This window comes from Capsicum annuum, chromosome 1 (genome assembly GCF_002878395.1).
Source record: "Capsicum annuum cultivar UCD-10X-F1 chromosome 1, UCD10Xv1.1, whole genome shotgun sequence".
Lineage (NCBI taxonomy): Eukaryota > Viridiplantae > Streptophyta > Magnoliopsida > Solanales > Solanaceae > Capsicum > Capsicum annuum.
This window is the reverse complement of record NC_061111.1, coordinates 27,008,386-27,023,468: the sequence shown is the minus strand read 5'-3', so window position 1 is coordinate 27,023,468 and position 15,083 is coordinate 27,008,386. Positions and strand designations below refer to the sequence as shown.

The 15,083-nt window shown below is 32.9% G+C and overlaps 1 long non-coding RNA gene across 1 annotated transcript; it reads left to right on the top strand.

Annotated features, from left to right (window-relative positions):
• The first annotated feature begins 7,646 nt into the window (after positions 1 to 7,646).
• Positions 7,647 to 10,261, top strand: LOC124886700. The gene is made up of 3 exons (XR_007043992.1): positions 7,647 to 7,699; positions 8,435 to 8,582; positions 9,884 to 10,261. It is a non-coding gene; the product is annotated as an uncharacterized LOC124886700 (long non-coding RNA).
• The last annotated feature ends 4,822 nt before the right edge of the window (positions 10,262 to 15,083 follow it).

The window sequence follows — 15,083 nt, the reverse complement described above, 5'->3', positions numbered from 1 at the left end:
TATGCCCCCAACATGTTTGATAAAATGCCTCTGATAATGCTTACTATATTATTGGACGTTTAATGGAATTGCATGGTATGGTTTGGTAACGGAACCCTAAATAGTATAAATGGTTTAAATGGTTAGGAATGGAAAAATGGTAAGGTTTTGTGGTCATGGTTATGGTTAATTAAACTTCCATGAGGAGTACAAGAGAATCCCCCAAGTAAACATGGTAATGAAGATCTTGTGGGGTACATGGGATTCCCCCAAGCAAACATAATTGAACACTTGTGGGGTACATGGGATTCCCCTAAGTTAACTTGATAATATAATCTATGGGTACATGGGAATCCCTTTATATAAAAAAGTTGCTAAGGACATTGCTTGCAAGCTATAGTCGGTGTGACGATATCACTACTCATAGCCTTGGTTAATAATAATGGCATAATGGATTGGTTGGATGGTAATGCTTTTAATCGAGCTAAAATAGTGAGGTGTGAGATCTAATTGTGAAGGTACGAGTCCAAATGATGGACACTAGAAACTCATGTTTGCCGATATGAGGGTTAGTCATAGCGACCATATATGATACTATGAGGTACATGGGAATCCTCTAAGTACACAGTACATATGTATCATGGAGAGCGAAGGGTACTTGGGAATACCCTACTTTTATGGTATCTCCGATTCATCGTTCTACACATATCGGGGCCCATTTAGGGGGTTACACTAGAACCATATAGCCCCTGGGTGGTTCTAAGACGGTTAAGCTACACATTCCCAGGTTAATGGTTTTAAAGGCATGCTAAACCTTATTTTCTTTCTTAGCATGGTTATATATATATGGGGTTTGTATGCATATGGTTGAGCTACTTGGTTTTTGTAATACACCGATCATTTTTTAAGCTTAAATCCATATTTTGAGTGGATATGTATGACTTCCAAAGTGATTGATGTTTAAACCATGTTGTATTTCTCTAATTTCTGATTTTTTTCATGTAGATCATTGAATAAGCTTTCCATCGATACCAATTTCATTGAAATCCGACATCGGACGAGGGAGTTATGGCCGTTTTACTAAACGGTATCGGATCGCCCAAGTTTGACGGTCGACCTGGCAGACCGCCAGGTCCCTGGTGGACCGTCAATTGCCCCATCAAGACAAGGCAGTGACTCCTTTTTCAGGCCATCGAGTGACGGCCAAGTTGGTGGACCGTCAAAAAGTTGACGGACCGTCAAGGGGTCCGTCAGGTCGAGACAGAATGTCTCGTTTTTGGCCCTCAAGTGACGGACGACTTGGTGGTACGTCAGTTTCCTGATGGATCGTCACTTCGGTTGTCACGTCGAGGCAGAACGTTCTAGTTTTGGCACTCAAGTGACGGACGATCTGATAGACCGTCAAGAGACTTGACGGATCGTCAAATCGACCGTCACAGGCCCTAATCAGCGAATTTCAGCTTTTTCAAAAGGGTATTTTGGTCATTTCCGCCCCATATGGTCTTATATATATATCCTAGTAGGGAATAGCCATTCATTTTTCTTCTTTTCTCTTCCAAGAAATATCTAGAAATTAGGGTTTCTTCCAAAACCTAAAAATTCAATCTTCTTCCAAGAAATTCAAGGATCTTCCATGGATTTCACCATCATGTTTCTTAAATTGAGATTTTACTGCATGAGTTGTATATTGTCATTATGTATTAATGATTTCTAAGCGATTTAAGACAAGTATCATAATTTATGCCTTTCCATGAGAAATTTGACTATTGAACACATATATCGATATTTGAGATTGAAAGTCAAGATTGAGTCCTATGATGTTTCCTTGAAGCTTTTGATATTTGAAAATGATTCTAAAAGCAAATGTACTTGATGTTGAGAAAGATTGTGTTGAGTTGAGTCGGGTTAGGAATCCACAAGATGTTTATGATTTACAGATGAGATATATGTTTATGTTTTGGTCTTTATAATAGACCCATGATTTGCTATTGATTAAGGTGGATTTCCTAACGCATTCTGAGCTGAGTCTGGGAGGAGTATTTCGCACCGAGTGGGAAATGTGGTATTTCCCCCAAACTACATGCCACCATAGGATTGATGTTGATAATTGTGGGCCAGAGGTCGAGATTGGGATTGTGATAACGAGATTAAGGTTGTACTCCCTGGCAAGAGTACAACACCCCTGCCAATGTAGGGTTCTCTCCTTAGGAGGGCAAAACGTTGGAATCTATGCGGCTCACATGGTGTAGTTATGTCGGTTATAAGAAACTCCCACGTCCATAATGATCTAAGTACCATGAGTCACCGAGTCACTCTAAGTCATGAGTTAAAGAGTTTGAGATGAGTTAAATGATTTATGAGATTTATGAAACATGTGTTATTACTGATGACTTACGAAAATAATGTTTTAGATAATTCAAGCGAAGAGAGTTATTATGGTCAGCATGCATGATTTTCTTATACATTTATGATATTATTTAAAATGTTTCATCCACCCCCACATACTCCGTACATTCCCAAGTACTGACTCTCATACTCTTTTATATTCTATATTTCCTCATGATATAGGTTCAGGCGCTCAGTCTCAGCAGGGACAGTAATCTTTGAGTACCTTCATCTACATTTCTGCGGTTGGTAAGTCCTCATAGTTTGAGGACCTGTGTCTCCGATTTTGTCATGTTAATAGATGGTTGTTTACTTTCAGTTCAGTACGAGTCAGTTGGGGATCTGTCCCAATGGCTCCTCAGTCCTATATAGTAGAGGTTTAGTCAGACTAGTGTACCAGCGTATATAGAGATTTTAGTATTTTGTTTGTACAGGGTAGTATTACTTCGTATTTTAGTATGTTCATGACATGGTTATTCCTCTTTATCTTAGCATGATTTGCACTATAATGAGTTCTAAAAGTAATGATAGGTGTAGAGGGTTAGCTTGAAGCCACGTGTGGCCTTGAGCACCATGTGACATCTCGGGATAAGTTCTTGGGGCATTACAGTTTTGCTGGATGGTATTATTTTATCCTTATTCTGAGTTCATGTTAGCGTTCACCCTCTAACTTGTCTTCCCGTGGCTGTATCCCCACGCGTGCAGGAATCAGCCATTCTACTCCTCCTGCTTAATGATCGAATTTGGGATCATCTATTGGATTGAAGTGGTGAAATTTCATATTTCAAAAGGCTCCATTTGATACCATAGATGTCATTACATACTTTGGTTATTTTATGGATATTGGTTTTGGCTATGGTTGAGGGCATGTCCCATCCAGATGTTATTTTTCTTTTGGTTAGAGGCTTTGTGGAACTACTAAGGGTTAGAATAAGCGGTGTCGGTATTGGTGTCAGTCTTAGTATTGGCATTGGTATTGGGGCTGATACCGTTGGACTGAATTAATGATTGTTCCATCCTTTTATATTATGTTATGGACAAGAACTTGGTTTTTATATTGGTTTGACTACGGTTGTTGGTTAGTAATGCATGGTTGGACTTATTTGGGTTGGTCTCGGTTATAGACCTATCTCAGAGTATGGTATTGTAATAAACGCTATCTTGTTTTACGTTCGGAATTCATCCAACTTAGGGTATGCATATTTGGAGGTTGGGTTGGGTAACAGGGATGGCCTCCGATCCTGATTGGACTTGGGATACCCATTACAACAAGGCCCTGATTCGGGCCGTGTCACAACTACTCTATTAAAATATCAAGTTACTTTTGAATTTAAGTTAATTTTTTATTTTACTTTAAGTTTGGCTCAATAAAATAAACATTTTCACAAATATAATAACCTCAATAAATTTTATATTTCAATTTAGTGGCTTAAAATTTTTTTTAGAATATAAGCCAATAGAGAAAAAAATAATTAAACAGATCATTATGTTTACAATTAATTTAAGAAGATTTAATCTTCAATTTTTCCAAAATAATAAAGTCATGTTATTGAACCACTGGCATGCGTATTTTTTTTGTAAGTATCACGTACTACACCAAAAATTTAGAAATTTAAAACTTTTAGTAACATTTTCATTAGAAGTGTTGAAAGAAATTTGCATCGGAGCATGATCTGATCTACTTCTAATCAAATGCTCTACTTCTATTAAAGGAAAAATACTCTGAATCTTATCATTGCATAGCACTCTATCTAGCCTTTTGAAAATGCACTCTTCGTCCGTTTTGCCATTCCACTAGGTATATTTGCTTCCAGTAAAGTATTTATCTTCAAGATCACACATGTTAATACAGTGATTGAAATTCCTAACCTCTGCTTCTGTAACTAGAAGTCCCCCCAATTTTTCCTCCTCACTAGTAGCAACATTAAAATCTCCTCCAGCCATCCATGGTAATTGGAAATCTTAAGATATGTCATACAATTTTTTTCCCAACTGTAGTCTCCCTCCTGTGTGTGTTTAGCATATACAAGGAAAATCAATATTTCCACTGCTTGATATTGATTCTACAACTTTAGCGTAAGTAGTTGATCATTATCTCTCACAACTGCTACTTCCAGTATTTCATCTATAAATGTCCAAATTTTACCATTTGCATTGACTACTTCATGCTCCATTCCTAGCTTCCTCTTGTAAGCTTCCAATTTTTTTTCTTGAAACAATTTCATTAAACCTATGGAGTAAAAATAATTCCTTTTGTTCATATTTACTAATCTGGTGAACGCCTTTTGAGTGTCCACTGACCTGATGTCCCATTTGAGAGCCTTTATTGATATTTAATAGGTTTTGTAATGGTCCTCTTTGATTGCCTTGAATTTGTTTGTGCTGCAGTTAAATCCCATACACAATTCTTCTTCTGCCTCGTATGTTGTTCCTTTATTTTGTCTACATGTTTTGGAGATAAATCTCCTTCTCTTACAATGTCCTCAACATTATTCCTTAGATCCACCTAGTCCATAGTATTATCTGCTGTAATAGCCAGTGGCAATACCTCATTCAATACAACAGGAACTATAGCTTCTGCATCTTTTTCACTTCTTAATGTTGTGTATTGGTTTGCCTGATCACTCTCAACTAGTTGTTTTTCTGGAAGTTCCACTCCCTTATTACTATCTAGATTCATATCTCCTGTATCCGTGATTACGCTTTCCCTTTGTTATTGTAATCATTATTATTACCTGTCTTCTAATTTTGTTACCCAAAGACTTGGTTGATATTTTCTTTGGTTTGCTGCTTAGGAGCTTCCGACTTATTCTTCTATATCTTTATGTCCTCTTCTTCCTGCAATGCCTTACAAGAATTTTCATCCTTGTAATCAATTTCCCCTTCAATATGGACATATTTTTCCTTCTTATACTTGTTTTTTTGGTCATTCATTCCTGCTTGTGTTGATCTTGCCTGACCTTTCCATTGTTCATCTGATTATTCAAGGTTCCACTATTTGTCTTCTTTATTTCCCTATTTTCAACTTCTTTTTTATCACCCGAATCCTCTTCTTGTTTAGAATCATATAATTCTGGATGAACGATCCAATAGCTATCCTCATCATGCCCTTGTAAACAACATTCTTTGCAATACTTTGGCATGTAGTCATATTGTATTTGGATTCACTTTGATTTAGTCTCTCATGTTTTGTCATCTTCCTTATTGATTTTAACTCTTTGAGGTAAAAATCAACTTCAATTTTTACTTTTGCACAGCTAGGTCTTTTTTTATTTCTAGTATTCATATCAACCGTTAGCGGCTTCCCTACCGCAGAAGCTAAAGAGAAAATTACCTTCTTTGCAAAGAAATAAGGTGGTGGACCTAGTAAAGAAATCCAAACAACTCCTATTATCATTTCAACATCTGGTTCAAATCATGGGTCCTATTTAAAAGTTCTCATTCACCAATACCTATCCCTGGACTTAATATAAAAAGTTATTATTGATAACATCTGTACATAGTCCTCCAAACTTGTCAACCTTATTAGAATACGTCTTGTATCCAATACTCCTATTGTACATTCTTTCTTGATTCCACACTGTCCAGGGATGTCTTTACGTGATGTATTAATATCATATTTACTGTACGAAAATTTTCCTACAATGGTATATTGTAAGTTTTACTGAATTATGAGTGATTTCACCTCTGGTGATTTTCATGTAATGTTTGGCTCTCCATGTAGCATAACTATTGACTTTGATGGAACTTTTGATAGTAACGTTGTTTGATCTTTAGGTTTAAGCATATTAGCATATTGTATTTGAGTTTCAATCGCTATCTGGATCTTAGAAGGGTTATTTGGGTTGGAAGGGCTGGAAAATCCTCCTGTGGGATGATCCCACTGGCAGTAGAAGCAGTCATAATCGCTGTCAGTATTAGGGTTTAGGGTTTCCAACGTAATTTCTTTTTGGTGGTCCTAAATTAAAGTTATATCAAATGTATCAAAAGATACTTTAATCATGTGATCTTAAATATGCCACATGAAATTTTAAAATTGAGGAAAGGTTGCCTATAATACACTCTTGTGGTGGGGTACTTCCCCGAACACCGTACATAGCGGTAGTTTTAGTGCACCGGGCTGTCATTTTTTAAGTAGTACCAAAAAGAAAAGAGGTCATTTTTTTTTAAACCGATAAAAAAGAATAGTAGGTCATTATTTTTGAAACGAAGGGAGTATAATATTTTTTGAATAAAAAAACTATTCCTACTCTATATAAGAAGTCTTGCGCACTGCATAACATTAATCTCATAAGAATTGCAAACTATAGTTTTTAAACTTCTTTTATAAGTCAAGACATCAATATCTTCAATCTTAATTATTTTGTTGACGCGATTTTTTATATTTTTTTCTTGTTCATCTACTCTATTAAAATATCAAGTTCCTTTTGAATTTAAGTTAATTTTTTATTTTACTTTTAGTTTGGCTCAATAAAGTAAACATTTTTCAGCATTATATTAACCTCAATAAATTTTACATTTCAATTTTGTGGCTTAAAATCTTTCTTAGAATATAAGTCAGTAGAGAAAAAAATAATTATACAGATCTTTATGTTTATAATTAATTTAAGAAGATTTAATCTTCAATCTTTGCAAAACAGTAAATAGCCATGATATTGAACCACTGACATGCGTATTATTTTTGTAAGTATCACGTACTACACTGCTAGGGTTTGCGAACTTCATTTTTTATTTTTTGTAAAAAGCTATGATTTGTCCATTTGTGGGAAAACTCCATTTTTTAAAAATGAAAACAAGAGTTTGTCCATTTATGTGCAAACTCTATTTATTTATTTATTTATTTAGAAAAAATCGTCTTTGTCTATACAGAATTCTAATTTTTAGTTTTTATAATTTTATGTAACTTTTAACAATTTTTTCATATTTGTTGAGAATTTATCATCCGTTTGTTGTTTTCAGATATAAATTCTTTATCTAGAGACGCACATCCGGGAACAAAAGTATATGATGTATTAACACATCAATCAGGTCATCGTTCTCAGGCTGTTTGGGATGATCCATTAAATGGATAGATAGGGCGTTTAAAGATTCGTCGAGCTGATAATGAATTTTGAAATCGTATTAAGAAGCATTCTTTACATCTCCGCATTCTTAGTTACTTTAATTCATGCGGATTTAGAGGGGTGCTAGAGGTGGGAAACATCAAGTGTGATCCGAAACTTATTATTGCACTTGTTGAACGATGGCGTCCAGAAACACATATTTCACATGCGTATTGATGAATGTACTATCACATTGCAAGATGTGGAGGTAATATTCGGCATGAATATTGATGGTGAGACCCTACTTCAGAAAGATGCCTGATTATATAATAATATTCACTGGATGAATTTATTAGAAAATATAACTGATTGGGTAGTTCTACAAAATTATCTTAAAGGTAGCTTATTATGCGTGAAAGAATTAGCTAACTATGAATAATTTGAATTCGATCACAGATGAGACCAAAGAGATTGTTGTGCAACAAAGAGTAAGATTATACCTATTGTAGTTGTGTGGGGGTTGTACTTTTTCAGTTAATCAGGTAACAAGATAAGCTTATATTATCTACTAGATATGTGTGATCTTAATGCAATAACCAGATAGGCTCGGGGAGCAGCTGCTTTTGAATATTTATACTATTATTTATATCGAACTTCGATGGTTATTGCCCATGATTTATGTGAATTTGCTCCACTCTTACAAGTATGCAATATTTTAACATACAAGCTTTTTTTTTTAAGATTTAATTATAATTTTATGTTATCTGTGTTGCTTAAGATATGGGCTTGAGAACAGATTATCCCTGCACAACCACGTTACATTTTTTTAGATGTGTCATATATAGTACTTGCACAGAAATGAAAATATCGAGAGAAGTGGGATTGTCAGGCGCGTAAAGTGCTTCTCATATATAGGGATGTTTTGGATGGTTTTACCGATGCTTAGGTATTATTATATAAACTAATTTAGTGTATGTGCATTGCATTCAAATTGTTAAATATTTAATTTTTATATTTTGCTTGTTTAGTTTGTGTGGCAGCCTTATTCAAATACCACTATTTTTGGACTTTTCGAATAGTGTCGACGTGGATTCAATATTTGAAGGGCAAAATTTCCACTAATTTATGGGATGTATCGAGAGTGGCATATGGCTGATCGAGTTTTGACACAATATGGTATGATACAAATTATTCCTGGGTCTATTACTATTTTTTGAATGGATCAGTTTACACTAGATAAAATATTTGCAATGAGATCAGAGAGACAACTTCAGCTTTGAGACACTGCTATTATTTGAAACAATTGTCTAGATCATATTCAACGGGCTTAATTTATCTATAATATATTAAAAGTGTGAAAACCCTTAGAAATGTGAATTGAACTTTTTGCCCTTCATTAAAAGTCCTTTCTTTTAGGTAAAATCATCTTTTTCACTATTTCTTCCTAATATTTAAGAGTTGAAAATTAATTAAATATATTTATGGTAAAAACTTTTCCTTATTAGAAGACATTAGAATTTCTATATCTTTTTCTAATTTAAGAGTTGAAAAATAATTAACTATATTTATGGTAAAACCTTTCCTTATTAGAAGTCATCAAAATTAACGACAACCGACACTTTTTCTATTAATATAAGAATTTTAAATCAACTAAATTTGATTTTAACTAGATTTGAAAAATCTAAAAATAAATATAAAACTATTAGAATAAGAAAAAATTAAGAAGTTTCAATATTTTAAATGTTTTAAGTACGTAATAGAATGTAATCAATAAATTTGTAAAGATTTGACTTTAATAATAAGGAAAAAATTAAAATATATATATAAAAAAAGAAAAATAATTATAACACAAATATGGTTCAAATTGATGTGTTTCTCTTAACCTGTGGAAACAAGGGAAAGATGTACACAAACACAAAAGTGATGATCCATCAACCACTTGAAACTGGTAAAACATATATGTGTATATGTTTATGCTTACATTATTATATTTAAGTGTGAAAGATTTTTGAAAAGGGATTTGAATTTTTACACTTTATTAAAAATCTCCGTAATAGATAAAATTATTTAATTTCAAATAATCAAACGTTACACGTGCGAAGCACGTGTGGTTACACCAGTATATGAAGTACTGCAAACCAATGTAATGACTGCCAACGCTATATATTTTAAATAGTGCATAGCTCACTCATGTGCTCTAATAGATAATCCAAAACATAATGTGGTAAGAGGTTATCAATATGCTGCTAAAAGAAACAAAGCAATGGTATGTTAACTAAAATTTATATATACACACACACACACATATATATATATATATGTTACACATTAGTTTACATATATTTTTTTTGAAAAAAAAATCATGTTATAGGCTCGTGCACTACGTCATTCACATCAACAGGCTCATAACATTCAACAAGATCCCACAACGAATTCTGTTAGACAAAGTATAAGTGAGATTGTTGATTATTTTGTAGGCGCTTTAAATGCTGCTGCTCAGGGATCTAGGTTGACTTTAGACCCGAACTATACTTTGCTGGAAGAATATGAAGATCCACTAATAGTGCCAATACGACCTCGACATCGGGTTGCTAGAGTTAGAGCACGCCGGGGTGGTGCTAACCTACATGATGAGGATGAAGTTGGTTAAGATCAACAACAAGAAGAGGCTGAGTACGGTAATCAATGTCCGTATTATCCAATTATGCATATGGTTACTCCATTTGATCATGAGGCGGTTAGCTCATCACAAAATTGGCGACAAGGAGGCCATGAAGGCATAGAAATAATTAGATAAATAAACCTTTGTAATATATATGTTAACTTTTGATAATAATAAAGTTCTTAAGAAAATATCTTCCATCAAACATATGATAAAATAATTTTATATTTTATCTCAAAACTATTATATCTTATATCTAGTCTCTTTTATCACAGAGTGCTAAAGGACATGTTAAAAAAAATAAGAAACTTCAGCGAAGCAGATAAAAAAATGTTGAATTTCAAAGAAACTTTATAAAAGTTCTCTCACGTACGAACAAAAAATTGCCATAGAAAGTTACATGTAACTATTAAAGTCCACATGTTTGTTACTATTTCTATTATCATCCCAACATCATATTTTTTCAACTTTAGAATCTTACTATTCATATATCTTTCCAACATTTTGTCATTTATAAGATTTGTCATAAAATATTCACTTAGTAGCAGCCACTGCACAAAAGTAAGAAAATTTTAACTTTAGAATATTACGAGTACTTTATGTCGTAAAATATCACTTTAGTAGCACACACTGCATAAAAGTAAGAAAACTTAACTTTAGAATCTTACAATTACTATTCTCTTGAGAATGTGAATCTATAAAAGTGTACGTTAATTACTTACTCTCTCTATTCTTTTTTAGTTGCTCCCTTTATTTATTGTGAGTCAATTTAACTAAGTTTTAAGACTAAATTAAATTATATTAATTTAGTTTTTCAAAATTAAAATTTTGATATTCAAAAATTTCATGGAATACTATGTGCACGTTAAAAACTTTATCAAGCAATAAGCTGCAAATAAGGATGCTTGTAAGACTGCCAAACAATATTCTCTTAAGATGAACCAATTATATTGCAAAAACGTATTTATTTAAGAGAAAAACATAAAGTCACCACTGAAATTGTCTTGAATTTGTAAAAAGACACTCAAACTTTGCGGAGTTCTATTACCTCACGAAATAATTTTAAATTGATACAATTATATCCTTTTTCAATCAATCCTAATTTATAGAAAGAAAGTGAAACCATGCCCCAATTATTAATTGCCACATATTAAATTTATTTTATTTTCTAATTCTTATTTTTATTATTTTTTCTTTTTTTTTTTTTAAATCAAAGATCGGCCTTTTGGGTCATTTATTAAAATGTTAAAATAAATTTGTACAAAAAACTTAGGTCAGTCAAGACTCAAGCCCAATTACTCTAACAAAAGTAGGAAAGTCAAAAACTTTCTAATCCTAAAGACAAAATAGGGAAAGTGTTATTTTTTCTTATTTTATAAGCTTATGGTCTCTTTTTTTTTCTTCCTTCTTCTCTATTCATTCATTTTTGTCTAATCCTAATCCTTTTCTTCTCTTCATTAATAATTTTTTGATGTGACCACCCTTACCATCACCTACGATATCATCCTCATCGAGTCTATCACCAAATCATCGTCAATTCAAAATTAAAACTGAAAACTCGATATATCAAATTAATTCAAATTAAAATCACAATCAAAATCTTCTTTATGTGTAATTTTTGCTCAAAATCAAGTGAATTTCAACTGAATATTTTTTCTCAAAAAGCTAGATGCTTTCTTTGTTTTTTGAATTTCTAAAATTTAATTTAATGAGTTTTGAAGAATTTTTCAAAATATGTAAAAAAATTTAGATAAAATTTTAAAATTGAAGAAACAAATCAAAGAGATAGCAATAAAAGAAAATCAATATAGTTGTTGCAAAATAAAATGGCAAAAAAGATGGCCATGGCATATGAACTGTGAAGAAGAAAGAAGAAAGAGGAAAGAAAAGCAAAAAATGAATAAGAAAAAAAATTAAGCAAGATAAATACGAAAATAAAATAAATTTATAATATATTTTTGAGTTTCTCACTCTCTTAAAGAAAGTGCATACACTCTCCAAGAAAGGTGGCAAAATGTGAATGTAATAATACCTTGTTGAAATTGTTCAATGGGTTAATAGGATACTCGTAAACTTTCAGTGTCTTTTTGCAAATTCATGACAACTTCATTGGTGACTGTATGTCTTTTCTCTTTATTTAATAATAAACATAAAAATAACATGATTATTCAAGATTAATATTAGAGAAAAAACTACTAAGGTCGACGGAGACAACGGGTCCTCCTATGACAGATTTTCCTACATAAGCCACATCTTTGTGTCATGCGACCTGGAGCAATGTCAATATCATTTTTACGACATTTAGTATTGTTAGCTTCAGAAGTTCTCATATATTGAGTATTTTCAATTAAATTGAATGGAGAAGGTGGCCAAGATGTCTCTGCACCCAATGAAGAGAATATACCTGAGTAAGTTTGCTTGTAATACTTTGAAATGCAATACTTAGCAACAATGGACTTTGGGTCAATGCCACGAATATCACAAAGTTTTATGACATTTGAACATGACATAAGGTAATTTCTCCATTTTCCACAAGAACATTTTCGTCCTTTAACAGTGACTATGTGCACATTTCCACCCTTACCATTATGTGCAAACCTCAAAAATACCACTGGCGGTATTGTATTGCATCTTGTCTGCGTGCATCTTGGCTCATTCCCAATATTCTAGAAATTTTGTTTCAACATTGAGTGACCAATACTTATTTCAGCAATTAACGATTTCGCAAGGCAATTTCTATCACGAAATCGATCAACAAAATTTTTAAAGGTCAATATAACCATGGCAGTAACAAGTAATCCACGAGCTTTCTTCAATAAATTATTGCATGACTTAGATACATTAGTTGTTATATCTTCCCTACCCCCCAATCTATAACCATTATTATTGTACAATGTCCATTTTTCAGAGGATGATCATTTAGCCATACATGTGCAATAGGTGATATTAATTTAATTTGCCTCATACGTTACTTGAACTTACTCTCCTGATGCTCTGTAGCCACCAACCATATTGAGTTCTGAAGGTCACTGTTCAAGAATTTTTTGTCAAAGTTGGCTTTCAGATATCGGACATAAAATCTATGATATGTGAAAGGTGGTTGTAACCATGCATGTTGCTGGATATATTGTAGTATATTGAGTGAAGGTAAGAAATAAGTCCAATACCTCGCCGATCACGTACAACATACCTCCACAAAAATGTAAGAAACCATGTCCATGATTCTACGCTCTCACGTGCAACAACATATTCAAGTGGAAGATATTGCCATTTGCATCAATTCCAACAACAATTACAGTTTAGTATCATACTTACCATTGATATGAGTGTCATCTATTGAGAAAAACTTTTAAATCCATCAATACTTGATTTAAAATCCTAAAAGACAAATTTAAAAAATCTACTCACCTTGGATTGTAGTTGACTCGTACTCCCACTCAACAATAGTGCCCCGATTAAAATGTTTTAGTGCATCCATGTAACAAGGAAATATTTTTAAAGAATCTTTAAAGTCACCATACACCGTTACAAAAACTTTGTTACGATTTTTTTGGGCTTTTCTATAATTTAGAGTATAATTAAACTTTAATTTCATAACTTCTCGCACTGCTTTAATACTAAAATGTGCATCGGCTATAATCGATGGAATCAATAAGGTAGCAATCATGTTGCTACTAAAATTACAATGATCATCTTTATAATCATCCGTTAAACAAGTGTGTTTTTCGAGCACTTTTTCACCCACCCTCAAATCACTTGAAAGCTCTCTAAAACAAATCATCCATTTGCATCCTATTTCATTCCACTTGCAAATTACCTTTCAATTTTCTTCTTTGGCTCAATCATAGATATACTCTTTCTTAATTGCGATGCAATGTCGTCTTAGTACATTTTTTGTTTGCTTTTTTATTTTGAAATATCATATCTATATAAATATATAAAATATTATCAAATAATAATAGCTAAAATTGTAAGACTAAGTACATAAACATATTATTGATCGAATATCTTACCTGACTTGAGGTATTTAGAATTTTTGGGATTCCATAGTACAACCCGAACAGAATCATTATCTCTAAAACATGCAAAATCATTTGGACCTTCTTTTGTGTGATCCAACTAAGAAATGACGTCAGGATGATAATTAATACTATCATCGTGTGAAGAAATAGTGTTATCGTCCTCATCTGAATTGTCATTGCCATCTGATATTTGATCATCATCATCTAAACTATGTCTATCGGACTCATGATCAGCTATGTCATTAGTTAGCTCATTGTTGTTCACAATTTCTATGAATTAAGTCAATGTAGGATTGTTTGGGTAAACGTTACACCTAAAAAATAATAGAATTATGATTTTTATAATTCAAACATGTATATAACGATCTTTAAAGAATAGAAAAAAATATAATGTCTTTACCTATCTAGCACAATCCCATGATGCATACTTTTCGAAAACAATATCGAACACTTCATTATAAAACATAATTGGGGATTTTTAATCTTTATAAAATAATTAAACTTATGCCCATGGTTTTTAGAGAGTCCCACATACCTTAATTATTTAGTTCGAAGAATGGAACCCTAGTTTTGACTATTTTCTTGGGAAATCTTGGATTGAAAGGCTTGAATTCCTGCCTTGAAGGTAACTCTAAATTCTCTTGTTTTTGGGAGTAAAGAGGATTTTGAGATGTTTTGAAACTGATAAAAGATAATTAATAACATTTAGAGTTTAATTCGCGGGAGAGGTTTTTGGGAAGGGAAAGTACCAAAATACCCATTTAAAAATATTCGGTCTAAGCAACTCGGCCTCGACTGACGGCTTGGTTGAAGGACCGTCAGTCTGGTGACGGACCATCACTCTAACCATCAATTTTTAGCCAGAGAACAAACTTTCTACCAGAGGTTGATGGGCAGCCTTGACGGGCCGTCACTGGCTTGACGGTTCGTCAGTCTGGCCATCACACCTCGGTGGACTGACACCTCTCTTAAAAATAGGCATAACTTTTTACT